The following is a 20,534-nucleotide window of genomic DNA, read 5'->3' on the forward strand; positions in this document are numbered from 1 at the left end:
ACCAAATAATGAATTCCTATCTCAAAATCCTAAGTTTTTATGCTTATCAAATACAAGGTTATTATGTTATTTGTTGTTGCAAATTCTATGTGTGCTGTTTCATTGATCTACTTTTCTATTTCTTAGTATCAAATGCTTTTGATAATTACTGTCTTATAATATAGTTTATGCTTTGGTACTGCTAAATCTTCTCCTTTTACTTTTTAAAATTAGTTCTTTTGATATTCTTGACTTTTCCAAATGATTTTTTTTCCAAATGAGTTTTATTATTTTTTCTAATTCATTAAAAATGATAATTTAATTGGGAAGGCATTGAATATTATAAATTTACTTTAGGAAAAATTGCCATTTTTATTTTATTGGCCCGGCCTATCCATGAATAATCAACATTTCTCTAATTATTTTAATCTGATTTTATTTGCATAAAAAGTTTATATATACGTACATGTGTATACATATACACACATACATATATACACACATATATAATGTTGTTTATATAGTTTAATTTTCTTTATATAGTTCCTGGCTTTGTGTTGGCAGGTGTTCTCCCAGGTATTTTATACTGTCTAGATTACAGTTATTTTAAATGGGGTATATTTTTAGAGTTTTGTTTCTGACATATAAAGATGATGATGATTCATGTGCATTTACTTGACATCCTGATACTTTGCTAAAATTATTAATTGTTTCAGCTAACTTTTTAGTTGAGTCTTTGGGATTTTCCAAGTATATCATTGTATCTTCTGCAAAAAGAAATAGTTTTATTACCTCATTCCCTGTTCTGATTCCTTCTATTTCTTTTACTTCTCTCATTGGTATTGCTTTCCAGCACAATATTGTATAATATTGGTGGCAATTGACATTCTTGTTTCACAGCTGATCTTATTGGAAATGTTTCTAATTTATCCCCATTACAAATAATATTTCCTGGTGATTTTGAATAAATGCTGTCTTTCAATTTAAGGAAAAATCCATTTAAACTAATACTTTCCAGTGTTTTTTTTTTAATAAAAATGAGTGTTATAATTTATCAGAAGCTTTTTCTGCATCTATTGATACAATCATATGATTTTTTAAACTTTTATTATTGATATAATTGATATAATGATAACAGTTTTCCTTATGTTAAACCGTCTCTGCATTCCTAGTATGAATCTCACTAGATCATAATGTATCATCTGTATAATATATTGTTGTAATCTTTTAGCTAGTTTTTAAAGGATTTTCACACCTATATTCATCAATGAAATTGGTCTAGAATTTCCTTTTTCTGTTTTTACTCTTCCTGACTTAGATATCAGTAACATATTTGTTTCATAAAAGGAATTTGGTAGGATCCCTTCTTTGCCTATTATTCCAAATTGTTTAATATTGGGATTTGTTGATCTTTAAAGTTTAATAGAATTCACTTATAAATCCAGTTGGTCCTGGTGCTTTTCTCTTAGGAAGCTCATTTGTGATCTGTTCAATTTCTCTTCCTAAAGCACATATATTTATCATTATTTTTAATTTATTTTTTAAATATTGAGTTACTAATTCTTGCCCTCCCTTTTGCTCTTTCCCCACCCAGTGTGAAGGCAAGAAATGTTATATCAATTATACATGTGAAATTATGTAAAATTTATTTCTATATTAGCCATATTGCAAAAAAGCAAGAAAAATAAAGAACATGAAAAAAATATTCATTTCAATGTGCATTCAGAGTTCATTAGTTCTTTCTCTGGAGATGAATAGCATTTTTCATCGTAAGTGCTTTGGAATCATCTTAGATTATTGTATTGCTGAGAATAGCTAACTCTTTCTCAGGTGATCATTATATAATATTGCTGTTACTGTGCACAATGTTCTTCTATTTCTGATCACTTAACTCTGCATCAGTTCATATAAGTCCAGGTTTTTCTTAAATCATCTTGCTTGTCATTTCTTACAATACAATATATCCCATAACAGTCATATATCACTTATATATAACTTATAACACATATATCACTTGTTCAACTATTCCCTAATAGATGGAAATCCTTTCAATTTCCAATTCTTTACCACCACAAAAAGAGCTGCTACAAATAGTTTTGTACATATGGGTCCCTTTCCCTTTTCTTTTATCTCTTAGGGATACAGACCTAGTAGTGCTGAGTGAAAGAGTATGCACAGTTTTATAGCCCTTTGGTTGTGGTTCCAAATTGTTCTCCAGAATGGTTGAATGAGTTCACAACTCCAGCAACAATATACTAGTGTCCCTGCTTTTCCACATTTTCTCCAACATTTGTCATTTTCATTTCTCTTTCATATTAATAAATCTTATGAGTATGAGTTGTACCTCAGAGTTATTTTAATTTGTACTTCTCTAATCAATCATAATTTAGAATATTTTTTTAGGTGCCACAATCTGCCTGCCTATGTAATTGTCTCCAAGTGATGCATCTAGTGGAGATTAAAAAGGGAGTTTTATAGGAACATAGTAACAATGTATGTGCATGTGGGGTCATATTTCTATTTTTAAATTAAAACTTGACACTTATTTCTCCTCATTTGCTCTGGGGTATTTTTTCAGACTTTCTTTACATGCAAGCACTATCCCCTTGCTTTGTTCATATAGCTTATCTGTGTTGTATATCAGATTGATATCTAAGTGGAATTAGATGGCCCAAGTCAGTCCCATGCTGATCTTTCACTCAGCTCCTCTCTGGTGTTCCTTCTCCTCAAGTTACAAAATGAGGGGATAGGTCCTGAGGATGTTTAGCATCTTCTTTTGGGGGTTCTTATGGGACTAAAATCAAATCATAAAAGACTTCGGTGCCTTGGGGATCTCAGCTTAGCTAGGGGAACATTTTACAAGTCGTTTTCCAAGTCACAGAATTTGGGACCTAGAACAGGGAAACAACTTGCCTAAGTTCACCTCAGTAGTCACAGACAAAGGGAAGATCTGAATTCAGGCCCTTGAACACCAAGCTAGCACTTTTGCCCCCAAACCACATAACCTTTCATAAAGAGTTTTTCTGCCAACAGCGATGAGGGCCAGCTGGAGTGTTTGGCCCATTACAACAGCTGACCTGGAAAGTGTCCTTTTTCCCCAGAGGTCATTATGTACTCTGAACTATTTGAGCATCACAATAATGATTTAAATACAACAGGCATCTTAGCATTTTACAGATGAAAGAGACAGGAAGAGAATAAGCATTTATAATGTACCTTCCATGGTTTAGGAACTGTGGTAAGTGCTGTTTTTTTTTTTTCAAATATGATCTCATTTGACCCTCACAACAATCCTGCAGAGGCAGGTGCTATTATTATTATCCCCACTTTAAAACCAAAACTGGGGAAAAGGGAGGTTAAGTGATTTGCCAGGAATTATACAGCTAGTAAATGCCTAAAGTGGGATTTGAACTCAGTGTTCCCAATTCTACATCATCAGTGCTCTGTGCATAGCACCACCTAGCTGCTTCTACAGAATCTGACTCTCAAAAGGCTGAGCCACTCTGAATTCTCCTAGGCTGGAGAATGAGCTATTGGGGCTTTAATTCAGGTGGTCAAATTTCTAGCCCAGTACTTTCTACCACAACCCCTGCATCTCTTTGTTTAGGTATTCAAGGCTCCAGGGTTGTCTTAGGGCAGTTTCAGCATCCTTGACTTTGCCCATTATGATTGTTTATGTTATTCCTTGCACAGGGACAGGCTTTCTCTCTTGGACCTGTACTTTAATGACACAAGGCTTCTTGCTAAAATATTCCAAGCAAAATTCCTGAAAGTACAAAAAAAAAATTCCTGAAAGCAATGGATGTCCATTGTGTTGCCTGAATTCTGTGCCCCAGGAGAGGCTTTTAAAGGAGTTTCCCTTCCTGGAACTGCATAGAAGTGACAGGGAATATACTTGACTGTGGATTATATGCAACTCTGCTCACCTCCTTCCCCCTTGAAAGTAAGATATCATTTTGTAATTCATGGGTTTGGTAATACATCAGGCCCAGGCCTTTCTAGAGAGACTCTTCAATCTGTACAGATAAGATGAGGCAAGCAGGAGAAAGCAGAGAGTCATTTGTCATATTGTTTGAATATTTTGATAAAATTAATAACTGCATCAGCATCCTCTGACCCAAGTGCAAAGACTCGAGGCCGAATGGAATGGAAACATTTGTGAGGTCTCCTTGTTTCCCAACAATCTCTAGTTACAAGAAAATGAGAAAGTCTTTCCCCTCATTTTTGTGTTCTGATTTATCCTTTTTTTTTATGATTCAATGAGATAACATGTTCAATATTGTGCAAGTTGTAAAGGACCATTGAGATGGTCCTATCATTGTTGGTTAAGGATAACAATCAGATTTCAGGGGGTCTACACTCTCTTCAGTGTGCCTGGTGTTCCTTCCAGAGACAAAGATTGCATTTCATTCATGCCTGCTGCCACCATTTGTGATTATTGGCCATGTCTCTCTGTAAATGCCCCATGTGGGCCACCTATGACAGGAGTGACCCTCCTCAAGTTTTCCTGAGATTGTGAAGGTAGCAGTGGAGTAAGAGGGCAAGCTCTTTCTCATTGTTTCCAAATGTTTAACATATCTTTGTTTTAGATAGCAAATTACCTGGAAGATGGTTTTACCCTTGTTCTCCCTCATAATTCTTTGTCTGTAGGTATTGGATCTGCTCACCTTTACCATGTGCTTCAACATTACTCTTTGGTCAATCCCCAATCATTTATTCATTCAATCAATCAAAAACAAAAACATTAAAGGTATACTATGTTCTATGTAATTAGGACACAAAGCCAAAAATGAAAGTCCCTTCCCTGATGTAGTTTACCCTGTATTATGAGAGACAGGGCCACATATGAATGTTTGCAAAATCAATACAAGGGAATTAGAGGAAAGGGGATCAGCAAAAAATGTAGAAACAGAAAGTTTCACGTAGAAGGCTATAGTTGAGGTGAGTATGAAGGGGCAAAAGCAGATTCTAAGAAATAGAGATGAAAAGAGTGTGTTATAGGCACAGAAGTTAGCCAGGAAAATGGCACAGAGTGAGGAGCTAGATTATCATGTAAGAAGAACAGCAAGATATGTACTATGGCTGGACTGCAGAGTGCTGAGAGGGGTAGTCGTTTACAACAAAGTTAGAAAGGTAGGTTGGAGTGGGGATATGAAGGGCTTGACAAAACAAATAGAGTAGTTCATATTCGATCATGAAGGCAACACTGAACTGTCAGAATTCACTGAATTGTCACTGTAAGTTATATGCTTAGGACTTTGATTTAGGAAAATATGTGAGCGGTGTGGAGGATTGGTTGGAGTGGGGAGAGGCAAGAGACAAGGTGACCAATTACAAGGCTGTTGTGATAGTCCAGAGGAGAGAGGCTGAAGGCCTAAACAAGGGTGGAGGCTATATAATGTGAAAGAAGGGGAGGCATATACAACATTGTTGTTATTTTTGTCCTTCCTTCTTCAAGAGGACCGATGTAAGACATACCACATAAATAAAAAGGAGAGAGTTCCGCTTCCGGGGAGCCAAGATGGCGGAGTGAAAAGGTAGTCACTCTCATTCTCTCCTATCAACCTCTGAAAACCCAGAAAATATCACCCCCCCCCAAAAAAAAACCCTGAAACACCTGAACTAGAAGAAAGATGAGGAGCAGCAGTGCAGCAGCCCAGCAAACGGGTCTCCCAGGGCCTCAGCAAAAATAAGGGAGGCAGAACCACAAGGGGCCCCAGGCAGACAAGTAACCTATGGCATTCATCTGAAAGAAGGTGGAGAAAACAACCTAAAGGCTTCCTAAATCCCCGGCCTTGCTGATTCCAACTCAACACCAGGTGAGGTGTAGGAACCCTGAAGCCACCAACTGTGAAGAAATCCTGAAACCCAGGTGATAGAGCAGGCAAACACCAACACCTGGACCTTCGAGTGCCTCAGTAAGGGCGGGGGAACTGGGTGGAAACCAGCTCAGAAAACCACCAGGAGTTTCCGCACTCCACCACAAAGGAATCTTCCAGTGCATTAGCAGAACCAAGGGAGACAACACTGCAGGCGGCCCCAGGCAGATAAACATCCTGCAGCACCCATCTGAAAGGAGTGGAAGAAAGATAAAGCAAAGGAAAAGCAGGCAACCTAGAATTGCCTGAAAGTTCCAGCCTTGCTCATTCCAGCCCAACACAAGGTAAGCTGCCAGAAACCTACAGCCTGCAATTCCCAGCATAACAGGCCCCAGCACACAGAGCCAGTGATCAAGACCTAGGCTCCCAACACAAGAAGCTTGGGTCAGTACCCTCTGTTCCCCAGCAGGAGAGCTCAATCTCGTTAAAGGCCAGAGAATAAAGAAACACCACGAGTAAAAAGAAACGTACCATAGATTCATACAATGAGAAGACTGAAGATCAAGACAGAAATTCTGAAGAGGACAACATTGTCAACTAACCCACATCTGCAACAACAAAAGGGAATATGAACTGTTCTGAAGCCTGAAAAGCCTTCTTAGAAGAGCTCAAGAAGGATTTTAATAGTCAAATGAGAGAGGTAAAAGAGTCCTTCAAAAATACAATTGGCCAGTTGGAAAAAAAATACACTGAAGAAAACAAGTCCCCTAAAAAACACAATTGGCCAATTGAAGAAGGAAAGACAAAAACTAACAGAAGAGTATACTGAAGAAAACAAGTCCCTAAAAAACACGATTGGCAAGTTGGAGAAGGAAGTACAAAATCTAACAGAAGAAAACAATCTGTTAAAAACTAGAATTGGACAAATGGAAACTAATGTCTATGAGAGAGCAAGACTCAGTCAAACAGAAATAAAAAAATGAAAAAACGGTTGAAAATGTAAAATACCTAATCAGTAAAAAAAAAAAAAAAGCAAACAACCTGGAAAATTGGCTCAGGAGAGACAATTTAAAAATTATTGGACTACCTGAAAATCATGATGCAAAAAAGCCTGGACAGCATCTTTCAGGAAACCATAACGGAAAACTGCCCAGAAGTCCTAGAACCAGAAGGGAAAATAACCATAGAAAGAATCCACCGATCACCACCTGAAAGAGATCCCAAATTGACAACAAGAATATAATAGCAAAATTCCAAAATTACCAGATGAAAGAGAAGGTGCTGCAAGCAACCAGAAAGAAAGAATTTAAATATCATGGAACCACAATCAGGATTACACAGGACCTTGCAACTTCTACATTAAAAGACTGCAGGGCATGGAACATGATATTCCATAAGGTAAAGGAGCCAAGGCAAATGCAGCCAAGAATCAACTACCCAGCAAAAATGAGCATCATTTTTTCAAGGGAGTAGGTGGATATTCAAAGAAATAGGAAAATTCCAAACATTCCTGATAAAAAGACCAGAGCTCAACAAAAAAATTTAATCTTCAAGTACAGGACTCAAGAAGGACTTAAAAAGGTAAATAGGACAGAAGGATACAATATGTTGTTAATAAGGGGGGGCTGTTTAAACCCCTACAAGGGATATGAGACTTGCAACCCTTGAGAACTGTATTGTTATTACACCTTGTTAAAGGAGTATACATAAAGAGGGTGGATATTAGTTGACTTTGATGTAATGATAAAAAAAATCTAATCAAGTGGGTTAAATGGATCCAAATAAGTGGATCAATCTGATCTTAGAAAATGTACTGAGAAAGGAGGAGGCAGACAAGGGTAAATTACATTACAGGAAAAGACACAAAATCCTATTACAGCAGAGGGAAAGAAGGAGGGGGGAGCATTGTTTGAACCTTACTCTCATCAGATTTGGCTCAAGAAGGGCATAATATAATCAGTTAGGTATAGAAATCTAACTTGCCCTATAGGCAGTAGGAGGGAAAAGGGGAAAGAAAAGGGAGGGGGAAAGAAAAGGAGGGGGGAAAGAAGGGAGGGAAGAGCAGTAAGACTAAAGGGGAAGAAAAGGGAAAGGGATAATAAAAGGGGGAAGGGACTGAAGGAGGCGGTGGTCAAAAGCAAAACACTAGTGAAGGGGAAAGGAAAAAGGAGAAAGAAAAGCATAAATGGGGGAAAGGATGGAGAAAAAGACACAGATAGTAATCATAACTGTGAATGTGAATGGGATGAACTCTCCCATAAAATGGAAAGGATTGCAGAATGGATTAAAAACCATAATCCTACAATATGTTGTTTACAGGAAACACATTTGAAAAAGAGTGACACATACAGGGTAAAGGTAAAAGGCTGGAGCAGAATATATTATGCGTCAGCTGAAGTAAAAAAAGCAGGGGTAGCAATCCTGATCTCAGACAAAGCAAAAGCAAAAATAGATCTAATCAAAAGAGATAAGGAAGGAAACTACATCCTGCTAAAAGGCACCATAGACAATGAAGTAATATCATTACTAAACATATATGCACCAAATGGTATAGCATCCAAATTCTTACAGGAGAAGTTCAGGGAGTTACAGGAAGAAATAGACAGCAAAACTATACTAGTGGGGACCTGAACCTCCCCCTCTGCACTAGATAAGTCTAACCACAAAATAAACAAGAAAGAAGTTAAGGAGGTGAATAGAACATTAGAAAAGTTAGGTATGATAGACCTCTGGAGAAAACTGAATGGGGATAGAAAGGAATATACTTTTTTCGCAGTACATGGCACATACACAAAAATTGACCATGTACTAGGGCATAAAAACCTCACAATCCAATGCAGAAAGGCAGAAATATTAAATGCATCCTTTTCAGATCATGATGCAATAAAAATTATATGTAATAAAGGGCCATGGAAAGATAGACTAAAAAATAATTGGAAACTAAATAATCTAATCCTAAAAAATGATTGGGTCAAACAACAAATCATAGAAACAATCAATAATTTCATTCAAGAGAATGACAATAATGAGACAACATACCAAAACCTATGGGATGCAGCGAAAGCAGTTCTTAGGGGAAGTTTTATATCTCTAAATGCTTACATAAATGAAATAGAAAAAGAGGAGATTAATGAATTGGGCATACAACTAAAAAAACTAGAAAAAGAACAAATTAAAAATCCTCAACTAAACACCAAATTAGAAATATTGAAAACCAAAGGAAAAATTAATAAAATTGAAATTAAGAAAACTATTCAACTAATAAGTAAAACTAAGAGCTGGTTTTATGAAAAAAACAATAAAATAGATAAGCCTTTGGTTAATTTAATTAAAAAAAAAGAAGAAAACCAAATTACTAGTATCAAGAATGAAAAGGGTGAAGCTACCACCAAGGAAGAGGAAATTAAAACAATAATTAGGAATTATTTTGCCCAACTATATGCCAACAAATTTGACAATCTTAGTGAAATGGATACATATTTACAAAAATATAAATTGCCCAGATTAACCGAAGAGGAAGTAAAATACTTAAATAACCCCATCTCAGAAAAAGAAATTGAACAAGCCATTGATGAACTCCCTAGGAAAAAATCTCCAGGGCCAGATGGATTTACATGCAATTCTATCAAACATTTAAAGAACAATTAATTCCAATACTATATAGACTATTTGGGAAAATAGGTGAAGAAGGAGTCTTACCAAATTCTTTTTATGATACAAATATGGTGTTGATACCTAAACCAGGAAGAGTCAAAATAGAGAAAGAAAATTATAGACCAATTTCTCTAATGAATATAGATGCAAAAATTTTAAACAAAATACTAGCAAGTAGATTGCAGCAACTTATCACAAGAATAATACACTAGGGCCAGGTAGGATTTATACCAGGAATGCAGGGTTGGTTCAATATTAGGAAAACTATCAGCATCATTGAGCATATCAACAAAAACCAACAGAAACCACATGATCATCTCAATAGATGCAGAAAAAGCTTTTGATAAAATACAACACCCATTCCTATTAAAAACACTAGAAAGCATAGGTATAAATGGAGTCTTCCTTAAAATAATAAATAGCATTATCTAAAACCTTCAGCAAGCATTATATGTAATGGGGACAGGCTAGAAGCATTTCCAATAAGATCGGGGTGAAACAAGGATGTCCATTATCACCACTGTTATTCAATATTGTACTGGAAACCTTAGCTTTAGCAATAAGAGAAGAAAAAGAAATTGAAGGCATTAGAATAGGCAAAGAAGAAACAAAGCTATCACTCTTTGCAGATGACATGATGATATACTTAGAGAATCCTAGAGAATCAAGTAAAAAACTACTTGAAATAATAAACAACTTTAGCAAAGTTGCAGGCTATAAAATAAACCCACATAAATCATCAGCATTTCTATATATTACCAACAAAGCCCAACAGCAAGAGATAGAAAGAGAAATCCCATTTAAACTTACTGTAGACATTATAAAATATTTAGGAGTCTACCTCCGAAACAAACCCAGGAACTCTATGAACACAATTACAAAACACTTTTCACACAAATAAAATCAGATCTAAATAATTGGAAAAATCAGTTGCTCATGGGTAGGCCGAGCTAATATAATAAAAATGACAATCCTACCTAAGCTAATTTACTTATTCAGTGCCATACCAATCAAACTACCAAAAAATTATTTTATAGAGTTAGAAAAAATAATAACAAGATTCATTTGGAAAAACAAAAGGTCCAGAATATCAAAGGAACTAATGAAAAGAAATGCAGGGGAAGGTGGCCTAGCAATTCCAGATCTTAAATTGTATTATAAAGCAGCAATCATCAAAACTGCTTGGTACTGGCTAAGAAATAGGGAGGTGGATCAGTGGAATAGGTTAAATATGCAAGACACAGTAGTCAATGACTATAGTAATCTATTATTTGATAAACCCAAAGACCCCAGCTTCTGGGATAAGAACCCACTCTTTGAAAAAAACTGCTGGGAAAACTGGAAAAGAGTATGGCAGAAACTAGGCATAGACCCAAATCTCACACCATATACCAAAATAAAGTCAAAATGGGTTCATGACTTAGATATAAAGGCTGATACCATAAGTAAACTGGGAGAACAAGGAATAGTTTACCTATCAGATCTATGGAGAACAGAAGAATTCATGACCAAACAGGAGATAGAGAACATTATGAAAAGCAAAATGGATAATTTTGATTACATTAAATTGAAAAGTTTTTGCACAAACAAAGCCAATGCAACTAAGATTAGAAGGAAGGTAGAAAATTGGGAAAGAATTTTTACAACCAGTCTCTCTGATAAAGGCCTCATTTCTAAAATATATAGAGAATTAAGACAAATTTATAAGAACACAAGCCATTCCCCAATTGATAAATGGTCAAAGGATATGAACAGACAGTTCTCAGATGAAGAAATTAAAGCCATCTATAGTCATATGAAAAAATGCTCTAAATCATTATTGATTAGAGAAATGCAAATCAAAACAACTCTGAGGTACCACATCACACCTATCAGATTGGCCAACATGACAAAACAGGAAAATGATAAATGTTGGAGAGATGTGGGAAAATTGGAACTAATACATTGTTGGTGGAGTTGTGAAATGATCCAACCATTTTGGAGAACAATTTGGAACTATGCCCAAAGGGCTACAAAAATGTGCATACCCTTTGATCCAGCAATAGCACTTCTAGGGCTATATCCCAAAGAGATCAAACAAATGGGAAAAGGACCCACATGTACAAAAATATTCATAGCAGCTCTTTTTGTGGTGGCAAAGAATTGGAAATTTAGAGGATGTCCATCAACTGGAGAATGGCTGAGCAAGTTGTGGTATATGAATGTAATGGAATACTATTGTGCTATAAGAAATGATGAACAGACTGACTTCAGAAAAACCTGGAAAGACTTATATGGTGTGATGCTGAGTGAAGTGAGCAGAACCAAGAAAACTTTGTACACAATAACCGCTACATCATGCAACGACTAAAATTGTTAAAGTGAACCCTTCTCAGCATTACGAGGATCTAGGATATCTCCAGAGGCCTCGGGATGGAAAATGCTGTCCACATCCAAAGAAAGAACTATGGAAGTCGAATTGCTATCACTTATTTTTACCTTCTATTGAGTTTTGTTTCATCTTTCTGATGGTTCCTCCTATTGGTTTTAATTTTTACTTACAACTTCACTAATGTGAAAATATGTTTAATGGGTATGTAAATGTAAAGACTGTATCAGATTGTGTGCCGTCTTGGGGATGGAGGTGGGGGAGGGAATGGGAAAAAAATATTCAACTGAAAAGCATATGGAATAAATAAAAAAAATAGATCAAAAGGACAGGATTTGGCAGCTGATTCAGTGTAGGGAGGGAGAAAGGAGGGAGAAAGAAGATCCAAGAATAATGAAAATGCAGCAACTTTGGTGAGTGGAAGGTTTGTCACCAGATTGGCTGAAATAGGAAATTTGTGAAGAGTGGTAAGTTTGGGGTCAAGGCCAATGAGTTCCAGTATGGATATGCTGTTTCTACTTATGGCACATCCAGTTTAAAATGTCCCCTGGGCAACTGGAAATGTGTGACTGGGGATCAGGATAAAGAAATGGGGTAGATGGAGAAACTCTGGAGATTATAGTCCTCTGTGATTTATAATCATAAAACATTACTGGAAAAATACTGCTATTTTTAAGATAGATCTTTGCTTCAGGGTGCAGCATGATGTACTGAAATGTGCTCTACTTTGGAAGAGTCCCATATATTCCCCTGACTAGCTTTGTGATCCTGAGCGAGTCACTTAATACTTCAGTACCTCAGTTTCCTCATCTATAAAATGGGGTTTTGACTAATAAAATTTGACTTTAAGGGTTCAACTTGTAAAGAAGGTGATCTATTCTGGTTCTATTCTGGTTCTATTCTGACAAATGCTGTTTTTCACTGCTCTCTCACGAGTGTCCTCTCAGATGGGCTGGCATCTCCTTCAGGGAAAGGAGCATGCTCTGATTCTGCTTGCACACACTCTCAAGGCTAGCATAAAGTAGGGCAGTGAGCAGATGTTCCATAAATACCTGGAGATCTCTGAATAAAGGCTGGCTTCTTCTCCCTAAATTCTTCCTCTATGGCCAGAATTTGCCCTACTGCCAGTAGAAAGGAAGTGGTTCTTACTGCTTCTCAGATGCCTTAGGAGGTTTCAGTGAGCCTTTCCATCTACTATGTTCTGAATTTGATCTTCAATCTTTCCCTCAATCAGTTTAAAAATAAGGTTAATCCTGCCACCAGATGTGCATTTGTCTTAAAGTTTGTCTGGGGTTTTGCCTTCTGTACACGCACTACACACAGTGTTTGGCCAAATCATTATGTGTCTCAGAAAGCCATTCCTCACTGATCAATTCTTCATTTATTCACTCTTTGTAGCTTCTTCCTGATAAATAATTGCTTTGGAGAAATAAGCTAGTGTGACACTCTCAGTGATATTCAGACTAATGCCATCTTTCTCCCCCAACTGATCTCATTTCCCACTAAAGTTAGATCCAGAGGGCCTTTGCGTCTTTAGAGTTAACTATCCTGAGGTTATTTGCAACAACAGCCATGACAATAACACAAATCTTGTGGTACTTAATATGAAATTTTAAAATCTTGGCTTATTAATTGAAGGCTGAAATCACTTGAAGAAGAGATTTAAGGATTAAATTTTAAATCAGTTTTTAATCTGCTTATTCATTTTTCATTACTATGCAAAGGAAATTTATAATGAAAAAATGCAGTCCTTAACCTTTAATAATTTTTCTATTTTCAATGCATTCAGTGAGGAGGAGGAGGAGAAGAAGAAGAAGATAGTGATGATGATGATGATGATGATGATATGGAGTAGGAGGAGTGGGAATAGTAAGAGAGGAGGCGGAGGAGGAGGAAGAAAGAAAGAAAAGAAAATAAATAGAAACTGTTTAATAAGCATTTACTTTTTCCTGAGCATTAGGGAAAGGAAGTAGAGAAAGCAAAAGAGAAGGGGAAAGAGGGAGAGGAAGAAGAGGAAGAAAAGGAGGAGGGGAAGGCGGAGAAGTGAATATATATATATATATATGTATATATATGTATATATATATATATATATATATTACATATATACATACATACACATATATACGTATGTATGTGTTTGTGTGTTTACACATACACACACCCTCACACACAATTAGAATTCTCCCACACTGGCCCAAATTTCCAATGAAATAGTAAGTTCTTCATTTCTGGGGATGGTGATCTAATGGTTAGGGTTAGAGTCGGAACACCACCAGGGATGCTATTACTGAGTGGAAGTTTGATCTCAGTGACTTAGACACTATGATTCTACTCAGCAAACATGAATTAGATGCCCTCGTCAGCTGAAACATTGAACTAATGCTGCATGAAACCATCTTTGTTAGAAGGCCAGATTGTCCAATACACCTTCATCTTGAAGGTTAGAATCACTTATTAAAATGAGCCAAAACTACAATTTGACCCAAGTGAGATTGTTTTAGTTGACATAAATATTGGCCCAGTTTCTCAAACTGTAAGGAGGATTAGCATGACTCCCCTCTGCTTTGGGGCATGCAAAGCATGTCTGCTTCACTCTGAGTTCACCCTGCATTGGGTGGTCCACATCCAGGGTAACTGCACCCTGGCCCATTGTTGTGACAATGTCTTGGTGGTTTTTTACCTTTCTCATTGATGAGCTTGGGTCAATTTGTCTGATGGGGGCTGGAGAAAAGCTGGCCAGTTTCCATCCCAAGGAATACAAGTTAGGTGAGAAGTCATTCAATTCAGCTTCCATGCCCTGGGAGCTTTGGGGCAACTAGAGGAGGATCAGTTGTGTTCCACCAAGCTCTAGCCTCAGATAGAACAGAAACCAAACTTTACAAAGACAAAGAACTCAACGTTTTTTCCTCTCATCTTAAAGAACTGCTCATGTCTCTAGCCTCTCCTCACTGTGACCCATTCTCTATCCAGCTGCCAAATGTCTCTAGATCACTGAGCAGGCACTGGCCTCTTCCTGCTGAAGAAGTTCCAGGGCTCCCTATTGCTTCTAGGGTTAAAGAACTCATTAGCCTCATGTTTAAAGACCTCTCTATCGCAGGCCTTCCTCCTATCTCAGCAAACTTTTTCATCTTCCTCTTCCTTCCTCATGAGTGCACTGCTCACTGGACTAACATGACCTGTTTTCTCTTCTTCCTATCTTCCAGTTCACCTCCTGCCTCTAGGCCTTTGCATGGGCAGTACCCCCTGCCTGGGGCTTTACTCTTTCTTGCCATCAGCTTCTGAAGAGTGCCATTACCCTGGACTTATTTTATTTGGCTCTGACCTGTGATTTCATTCTAGAGGGAGGGAGCTCCTGGAATCAGTCAATCAATCAATCAGTCAATCAGTATTTATTAAATATCTACTGTGTCACAGGCACTGTGCTAAGATGGCCAAAAAGAGGTCTAAGACAGTTCCTGCCCTGAAGGTATGATATGGTTTGTCCTTTCTTCTCAAAGAAAAACAAATTGATCTCATTATGCTGGGGTCAAGGTACAGGGAGTCTAACTGTGGTTGATCAGACTTATGAGCTTGGAAGCTCTACCACAGGTAGGGCATAGTCCACATGAACATTTGGAGTGGAGATGTCTCTGAATTTCTGCATCTCATATTTCTCTTGAGCTACTGCAATTCTGCTTCCCTCATAGAGCACAGCCCCGAATTGGTTTGAGCACACCATGCTGGGCAATTCTATGCCAGTGTCTTAATGTCATGTGATTGATTCCAAAGTTCTTCGGAGAGACATTGAGAGTGTCATTATATCACTTCTTCTGAACTCCATGGGAGTACTTGCCTTGTGTGTGTTCTCAATAAAATAGTCTTTTAGGCAAGCATGTATTTGGCATTGAATAATGTGGTCAGAACATTGGAGTTGTGTGTGTGACCTTGGGCAGGTCATTTAGCCTCAGTTTCTGTCTCTCTCTGCAGTAGAGTTTGAATGCTTGGCAGTTTAGTTTGAGAAAGAACCTCAGTGTCTGGTATCTTGTCCTGCCAGATGATCTTCAGAATCTTCCCAAGACAACTCAGATGGAAGTGATTCGGTTTCCTGGCACGGGGCTGGTAGAATGTCCAGGTTTCACAGGCACACAGCAGTGAGGTGAGAACAGTGGCTCTGTAGACCTTCAGTTGGGTGGTCAGTCTAACACTGCTTCTCTTCCATACTTTCCTCCTACCGCCAAGGAGCTTACCTTTGAATGGCATACAATCTATTGCAATCTGACCAAGAATCTTCCTCTGCCCAGATGACTCTGTCCGGGCTCCCGACCTTTAGCTTTCCTATTAGAGAGCTGCCTGGGCACTAACTTATCAAATGACTAACCCAACATCACCCATGCAGGCTGTAGATGAGGAGGGATGCCAAGCTGTGGCTTTCAAGTTGCAAGAACCGCTCAAGCCTTCGTTCCCAGGCCTTCTCCTTTTGGATTTAGTCTATATCTGAAATGTACTTACTTCTGGGCATGTTCTGCCCTGTCCCCCAGTACAAATAGAAAGGAAGCTCCTTGAGGGCAGGGATTCATTTTTGTGGTCGTCTTTGGTACCCCAGGACCTAACACTGTACATAACCTGCAATGGGCCCTGAATGATAAAAAGAAGTGATAATAGCAACAACTAGTATTTGTATGGCACAGGTTATGTGCCAGCCCTTAGTGTGCTAAGAGGTTTACAGATATGACCTCCTTTGATCCTCACAAGAGCCCTGGGAAGGAGGTCCTTTTATTGTCATTGCCATTTTACAGATGAGGACACCGAGGCTGAATGACTTGGCCAAGGTCCCACAGTTAGTGTCTGAGGCTAGCTTTGGACTCAGGTCTTCCTGACTCCAGACCTGCTGCTCTCTCTACTGCAGCACCTAAATGTTAATTGAGTTGAAATTATCCCATAAACAAAAACCAAGCTGACCCCAGAAGACATGTGCATAGCCTTGGTATAATGCAATTAGTCAGTCAGTTTGCTCTCATTTGAACCAGAACAATGTCATGAAATATTTCTTTCTGGAGGATGGTATAAGATATGTACTATAAAGGAACTGATCTTGGGACATGTGTGTGTGTGTGTGTATGTTTGTATTTGTGTGCATGTGTGTGATTATATGTATGTGTGTATTTGGGTGTGGTGTGTGTGTAGTGTATGTATGTGTGGTGTGCGTGTGTGTGGTGTGTGTGTGTGCGTGCATGCATGTGGAATGTGTATACGTGTAGTGTGTGTGTATGTGTGTTATGTGTACTGGGTGGAGAAGATTTTTTGTCCCATTTGAAAATCTAGATTTTTTTTCCCACATGACTTTCCATGTGACTAAAGGAAGATTCATAAATATTTGCTTTTGTTTTCATTTTTTTATTGAAAGTGGTTGCCTCAGGAAATGGCAGACTGACCTGTATAAGCGCAGAGTTGTGCAGGGGAGGTCATTAGCTCCTCCCTTAGGGATCAGAATGTTGCCATGAATGAGGATATGTCTTTATAAGGATGAAAGCAAACCAAAGAATTCCAGTGTGCCCCTTGTCCCCTCTGCGAGGATAGACTCGGGCCCTGATGCGTCCTTTGGAAGTCCCCCAAATTTAGACCTTTGTATTTCTAGAAATCTGATCCTATAAAACAGGCATTCTAAAACCAAAGGTGTTTTCTGTATTTTCTTCTCTGTAACCTGGGTGATTCAGTGGATAGGGCACTAGGACTACAGTCAGGAAGATCTGAATTCAAATGTGACCCTGAGCCAGTTACTTAGCTTTGGTTTGCCTCAGTTTCCTTATCTATAAAATGAAGATAATAATAGGACTTGCCTCTCAAAGTTGTTGTGAGGATCAAATAATGCAATAATTATCAATCATTTAGCATAGTATTTAGGCTTAGGGTTCTATATGAATGTTAGCTATTGCTAGCAGTGTTATTATTAATACTGATTAATATTTATTTATTAAGCATTTATTAAGTAGTTCCTATCTGACTGGCACTGTGCTAAGTGCTGGGGATAGTATAAAAGAGGTAGAAGACATTCCCTGTCCTCAAGGAGCTTACATGTAATAGGAAAAACATGCAAACAAATATATACAAAATAAGCTACATGCAGGATAAATAGGATCTAATTAAGAAAGAGAAAGTTCCAGAATTAAGAGAGATTGGGGAAGGCTTCCTGTAGAAAGTGAGATTTTGGTTGGGACTTAAACGAAGTCAGGGAATTTGGTAGTTATAGCAGAGGAGGAAGAGTGTTCTAGGAATGGGAGCCAGCAAGAGGAAATACTCAGAGCTCAGAAGTGGAGTGTTGTTGTTGTTGTAATGGTTGACATTGTCATTGTCATTGTAGTAGTAATAGTTTTTATTTCTCACAGACACTTGTAAGGCACAAAGTCTACAGACCTGTGTTTTCATTTGTTTTATGATAATGCTTGGTAGTGGAGAGAAAGCTGGCCTCAAGGTCAAGAAGACCTGAGTTCAAATCCCACCTCTGAGCATCTTGACTGTGTGGCCCTGATCAGCTCACTTACCTTCTCAATACTCCCTGCAAGTATTTGAAAGGCTCAGTTGCAGAGCAGTAGCTGATCGGCAGCAGTAGACTGATAGAATTTTATGACCTAAAGCCTCTTCCCGCCGTAGTGTCACTGTCTCGACTTGAGAAAGCTCTCTGAAAACAAGCATGTCTGTGCACGGGAATGAGGGTGTCCTTGAGAAGATGTGTGCCATTATGCAAGATTCATCATTGAACATCTACAGCATCAATTTTCCTATCACATACACATAGACTGAACCTCTTGTGCTCACATGGGGCCGACTCACAGAGGAGCAGAAGGTTTACATATCAGAATGCTTTGCGCATTTAATGGATCCCTTATTTCATTAATGTGTCTGCCTATTCCCTGGGAATATATCGTAGCATATATGTATCTTCTTAAGCTGTGGGATCTTCAATATTCTCTCATATGACCTCTATGGAGAATCTACCCACCATGTTGATGGCCCTACCTAGGTCATATTATACTTGCTAGATTCCAATGTAGCACATGAGATGGCCATCTGTTATCCATGTGACCCAGATACAGGCCACCTTTTCCATCCATCCATTAATTTCTTTCTCTCACTTCTTGGGCATAGCTCATGAGCTGAAACATACTGCACTATGAATAAGCTCACCACTTCCCTTCTTTTTTTCCTTTACAACTCCTAAGAACTTTGTCGCTGTTCAGTCATTTCAACTGTGCCCAACTCTTCATTGACCACATTTGGGGTTTTCTTGGCAAAGATACTGGAGTGGTTTCTCATTACCTTCTCCAGCTCATTTTGAAGATGAGGAACTGAGGTAAATAGAGTTAAGTATCTTGCCCAGGGTCACATAGCTAGTAAGTGTTTAAGGCCTAATTTAAACTCAGAAAGATGTATCTTCCTGAATTCAGGCCTGACACTTCATTCACTGTGCCACCTAGCTGCTCACCTAAGAACTTAGACTCTCCTTAAAAGATTGATTTTTGGGGGTTTTCCTTTTTCTTTATCTTGAAATCATATGTCACCAGAAGCACCTTGGCATTAAAAAAAGATGGTTTGCCTAAGGAGTTGCATAGTATTATCCAAAGTGCTATACTATTCCCAGTGAATTCAACTTTCCTTTCCCACCCTTTCCCCCACTCACTTATGGACCTAGATCACTTTTCATGTACAACTCCTGCCTAAATAGATGGGCCTATGGATGAAGTCAATAGATTGGATATTCACTTATATGTTAGAGATTTAATAATAGGTATCTTTCATCCACTTCATATTTGCTAAATGTAGTTTGACTTTTCAAATGATTGTGGATCTTCCTCCTGATGGCCTGGGATGTTCTGGGCCTAGAAGGGATCAGCACATTACCATCTATGGACAGAGCCATATAGACTATTCCACCTTTGTCCTTCCATTTGACCTTTATGCAGGTAATTTTCTACAAAAGGGATGAGCATCTTTAGTGACCATGTATGTCTCTGACTTTGGCCTCACATGCTAACAATCAGAGGGCCTTTTAAGGGGTTCTACCAAGCAATATATGATCATCACATGTGCCTGAAAGACTCCATGTTGCGAGAGAGGGTATAAGGCTGAGATTTGCTTCCTGAGCCCAGTGCTTTCCTGCGATTCACAGACAATCAACATGGAACAATACTCTCTTTTACAAACACTTATTTCAGTTAATAGGTCTGACCTTTCTTCTTACAGTTAAGAGGTGTCCTTGGAGTAAAGGAAGCAGGTATGAGAATGAACTGGGGGTAAAGAAATTGGAGAAGTAGGTAGGAAAGATGAAGGCTGATCCTGGAGAGTTTTGCCAAATGATGAAGAGGACTGGCCTAAAGAAATCAGTTTTTTGTTTTTGTTTTTGGTGCTAGAAGGATAATTTGGGGATCCTTTATCTACAGTACCTTGAAATTAATTGACAGTATAAGATTCATCAAAATGTGACTAGGCATGCTTCTTAGAGCTAACAACAGCTATTCTCACCAATAATTGTTCCTGGCATGAGGGACTGGCATTTAATAACCTGATTATGGTGGACTTCTTGTAGGATCCCTTTGAGTACCTCCTCCTAGCATGACCTCTGAAGCTCCCTGATTTGGAAGGTCTCCTACAGGGTACAGTCTGACCATTATAAATGGGGGGTATTTGACAAAGGCAAGCAGATGAGGTAGACACAAAAGGCCCCTGCATTTTCCTTC

The 20,534-nt window shown here is 38.2% G+C and overlaps 1 pseudogene; it reads right to left on the reverse strand.

Annotated features, from left to right (window-relative positions):
* The window catches only part of LOC110217603 (sperm acrosome-associated protein 9-like), a 53,804-nt pseudogene that overhangs the window by 959 nt on the left and 32,311 nt on the right, over nt 1–20,534 (reverse strand).

Source organism: Phascolarctos cinereus, unplaced genomic scaffold, assembly GCF_003287225.1.
Source record: "Phascolarctos cinereus isolate Bilbo 61053 unplaced genomic scaffold, phaCin_HiC Scaffold_1;HRSCAF=81, whole genome shotgun sequence".
NCBI lineage: Eukaryota > Metazoa > Chordata > Mammalia > Diprotodontia > Phascolarctidae > Phascolarctos > Phascolarctos cinereus.